The sequence below is a fragment of the Hoplias malabaricus genome, chromosome X2, assembly GCF_029633855.1.
Source record: "Hoplias malabaricus isolate fHopMal1 chromosome X2, fHopMal1.hap1, whole genome shotgun sequence".
Taxonomy (NCBI): domain Eukaryota; kingdom Metazoa; phylum Chordata; class Actinopteri; order Characiformes; family Erythrinidae; genus Hoplias; species Hoplias malabaricus.
This window is the reverse complement of record NC_089819.1, coordinates 21,154,041-21,158,893: the sequence shown is the minus strand read 5'-3', so window position 1 is coordinate 21,158,893 and position 4,853 is coordinate 21,154,041. Positions and strand designations below refer to the sequence as shown.

General features: G+C 36.4%; 1 pseudogene; it reads left to right on the top strand.

Moving 5' to 3' along the window:
- Positions 1–705: 705 nt before the first annotated feature.
- On the top strand, positions 706–4,600 carry LOC136677366 (sialic acid-binding Ig-like lectin 15; annotated as a pseudogene).
- The last annotated feature ends 253 nt before the right edge of the window (positions 4,601–4,853 follow it).

Sequence of the window (4,853 nt, the reverse complement as noted above, 5' to 3'; positions counted from 1 at the left end):
TTGTCGCATATGTGACATTCTTTTGTATTCAAATAAACCTTATTTAATATACCTTGATTTTTATGTGTTGTGTTCCCATCAGTAAATGCAGCATTTTGACCTCAAACTGATAGTTATCTTGTGGTTGAATTGAAGGAGGGGCCTGAATAAGTTAACCTCGTATTTGGAGCTTTACCCCCAGCATCAGCTGTGAATTTAGAAGATGAAGCCTTTCCAGATAATAATGTTCTTTCCTCTGTTCTCCTCAGGTATGATATTTTTATGAATATTTTTATGTCTACCTCAGGTTTATTCTGTGTGGTTTTTATGCTGGGATTTACTGTTTAACAAATTAAAATGTTTATATTATATAATGATTATATAATAATTATATAATGATATTGTATAATGTATGATATTGTATTATTATATTATAGTGTATTTTCTCTGTGTCAGCAATGTACATATGTATATAATAAAGTTAATGAATGAATCAATCAATATTTAAACATGTAGTCATTGCGTTTTTATTTTTTATTTTTTTTTAAATAGTAAGTAAGAAGTTGTATTTTTTCATAATTCAGAATTTTTATGCACGCATTTTTAGTTTCATGTCAACATTTATTTATTTATTTATTTATTTATTTTCATTTGTTTTATTATTTTTTTTAAAGCATGCGTGTTTAGTTCCATATCAACATGAATCTTCTTGTTACTTTAGGCCTCATGGCAGGTAATAACTGGTCAATGACTGTACCTGAAGTTGTCAACCAATCCATTGATGAAGATGCCATCCTTCCCTGCCATTTTACAACTCCATATAAAGACTACCAGGATAAGATCACAGTCATTTGGAGAACCACAACCCATTACCACGGGCCAATAATTTTCCAGTGTGTAAGCAATGGAAATGCAGCAGAAAGTGAACAGAACTGCACAGGGTCTATTGGACGGTATTCATTAGCTGGCAACCCAAGACAAAACAATGCTTCCTTGAGGATTAAAAACATCTCATATGTGGATGTAGAAAAGTATTTCTGTCGTGTTGAATTGATTTAGAAGCAAGAAACCTATGAAACTGAAAAAGGAACCAGTTTAAACATCCATGGTGAGAAGGAGTTTTGTTGTTGTTGTTGTTGTTTTAATATCTTTGGACATTTTTCTGAGATACAAAAATCCAAGAATCACATCTTATATAAAGCAGGATGTTTTTTTTTTGTCCACTGCAGTGCCTCAGTCACTGGAAAGCATCTACCTACGAACACTTCCATCAGGAGAGCAGTTTGTTACCTGTGAAGTTAAAGGAAGACCTTCTCAAAAAGTGGAATGGATTTTTCCAGAAAACATCAGTGATTCTGATGTGTCTGTTCACAGTGGCTTCGCAAGAGCATCGTCCTCTATTCCTGCAAACTTGCCCAACACCAACTACACCTGCCAGGTCCATATAGAGAGTGGACTGCAGCATCTTTCCTTTTACTACAGCAGAGCTCAGGAGCAACAGCACGGCATCTATCCCACACTCATGGTCTTCGTCATCCTTTCTGGAGTATTCCTCGTTCTTTTGGTCCTCCTGACAGTGTGGTACAAGCAAAGTAAGAGAAGGATTGGTCTAACTGGAGTAAAAATGATATTTGGGAAACATGGAAATAGTGGAAATATATTTTTAGGCTCTTTTTTCAGATTTCATCACAACAACAAGCCAGGGGTTATCAACCAATCAAAAGAAGGTATGCTTTTGACCGATGAAATTCTTACTGCTGCTGATTTACATTTCCATTGATTGAAAAGAGTGATAAGAAAACACTTTCTATTTTGCAACTCACATTAAAGATACAGCCATGAGAGTGTGTTAATCTCTACCTTCGAAACCAGTAAATATGTTGAGAAGCAGCAGTAACATTTTAATCTCTCAAAAACTGGAACCACTTCCGTCTGGTTAGCTGATTGTGTGGCTGATAATAACTGGTGCACCTTATAAAGTAAACATTTTTGTATGATCCAGGCATGATACCTATGATTTAGGTATGATATAGGTGTCCTTGTTAATATATACTTCAATGAAACATGGCTATACCATATCTGGGGTTAGATGATTATAACAGTATCGTTCAAAATGTGTTTTTCTCAGAGTCAACTGGGCCTGTGGACTCATCACCAATGAACTTTACAAACCGAAAAGTAAGGACTACTTTTGCATTTACACAAAGTTTTTTTTTTACATAATAATTTACAATGTTGTTTCCAGTAAAGTTAGAACATTTGGTACATTGCAGTAAAGCAAGAATCTGTGATTTGTTAATAGTCTTTAACAAAACTGACAACTTGGTTGTGTTTTGTGAATATAGACACATTTAGATTTTGATGCCTTCAACACACTCCAGAAAAGTTGTGAAGAGCACAATATTCTTGTTTTCACCATTTTCAAATATTCCACAAAACTCCCCTGAAGGCACAGTCTGTGCAACAAACTTTGAGCCAAGTTTCACAAATGAATTCTCATGAACAGTTTAAAAAAGAACTTTCCCAGTGTATTACAATGTATTACCTGCCCTTTCACAATGACATGTATTTGGGTTTTCCTGCATTTGAAATGCCAGAAACACCTCTGTGCCTATGGCTATATGGCTAATGGAGGTCCGGCAAAACTACTGTTGTTTTCTGTGCTTTTATTAGTAAATAAATCTTCAAGAGAATTAGCAAATCAGATACTTGTTTTAGTGCATTGTACAAAAAAAATCTCAACTTTCTTGTAATGGGTTTATATTAACTAACATCTAACTTTTGCTTAATTTACACACTAATGTCCTTCCTTTCCTACTTGTTTCCCCACAGGGATCAAGACATTTATGGTAATATTTAAGACCGGGTGATAAGTGGCATCCAATGTGCCAAATCTGGTTTTGATGTGGGTCTCAAACCCATGACCCCAGGACTCTGGCATTGTGTGACTCCGATTCTACCTGTTGTACCACCACCCCCACTGAAATAAACACATAAAAGCCCAGACCATCCTCCATCTTTGGTTGAAAATTGCTTCACACGGGTTCTGGGTCTGTGATTTCAGACGTTGTGCTGCATAAACTCATAACATATAGATTCAGTTAAATCTCTCATATACAGCTATTTTTTACTTAAAACCACAAACAGGACTGTGCTAAATCATACATTTACACTTTCACAAGCTCAAAGAAAAAAAATGATTGAAGATAATTGTAAAATTGAGTGCAACTTTTAATTACTTTGAACATTAGAGTTTACAGACTTTAAAATTGTGACAGTGTACTGTTGTAATTACATTTATTTCTTGCTATTTGCTTCATGTGATTTGCTTTTTTTGCACATGTTTTCATGATTTCTGAACCAGCCTTTGAACTTTTAGAAGTGTTGTTTGTCTTCATCTTATTTACTGTTCATATAAAACTTGCTCTTCTGGTGATTTTGTCTGTTTTAATACAATTATGAAAGTAGAGTTTCAGCATCCAAAACTTGTAGGCAGCAAAGCTGGCTACAAACTATATTTCACTCCTTTGGCAAACATCACAGATAAGATCAAATGTATATTCATGACATCAAAAATATAGTGAAATCAGAGCAGGCTGGTTTTCAACGTACGGACTTTGTTGCAGAGTAAAGAGAAATTCTAAGTGTTCAATGTTGATTATTATATCTTACATCAAACTGCTTTATATATAAAATGGACACCTAAATCATACCAAAAAAGTAGGGCCTGTTTGTATTTAGATATTTGGGAGTATAATGCATTCTTCTTTTTTACAGTGCTTTGGAACGGTAACAGTATCTAAGCTTCTGGATCTGTGAAATCTCACAGAAATGTAAATAATCATCTTTAACTGTGTTCACGCCTCTGTAGCATCTGTAGTATTTGTGCAATCAAAACAGAGATCAAACTCATATACTGCATGTTTGGCAACTCCTTTTTCATGAATGTCTACAGCCTCATTCTGCACATTGCAACATGGATGCATAATTTACAGAGTACAGATGCTAGACCGGCGTTCGTGCCATCCAGGTCTGTCTCCTATTGAAAAATATGCAAAATACAACAGAAGTTATGAAAGTTTGTGCATGTGTAATGGAAAAATGGCAAACAATTATAAACACAACTGAATAAATATGAGAATTTAGACCCTGAACAATTATTAAAATGGTATTCGAAAGCCAAGTTGAAGTATCCAAAGTTCATACACATCAAATACTTCAGGACAATTTTCAGATTAATAAAAGTTCACTATCACTGTTTATTAGAATTTCACATACCCTTAAAAATTTTTGGAATTTAACATGTAGTTTTATTACCCCAGGAACACTGTGTATATATATATATATATATATATATATATATATATATATATATATATATATATATATATAGACAGAAGCGGCTGGAGACGCCGCGCTCACAAAGACAGAAGCAGCTGGAGACACCGCGCTCATGAGGACAGGAGCGGCTGGAGACACCGCGCTCACGAGGACAGGAGCAGAGACGTCCATCGAGGCAGGTGCTCGTGCTGCTCGCCAAGCACGAGTTGTGGATTTAGCGGGTCTAGGGGCACTGATGGGCGCACTCTCGAGGGACTTCTTTAACCGTAGTTCCCCCTAAGATGCGACCCTGTTAGCCTCATCTCCCATGTCCTGTGATTTGAGGCTAACAGCCCCTACCCATAACCCCCCCCAAAAAATCTCCCCGGACCTGAGGGGGTTATCCTCGAAAGCAGGGGTACCGGCAGATCCGCGCTCCATAGCTGGGGTTCCTGCAGAGACGTCCTCGGGAGCAGGCGTTTTTGCAGAGACGTCCTTGGGAGCCTCTATCATCTTTAAAAATGACTCAACCGTGAGTTCAAGGGCCTTTACTT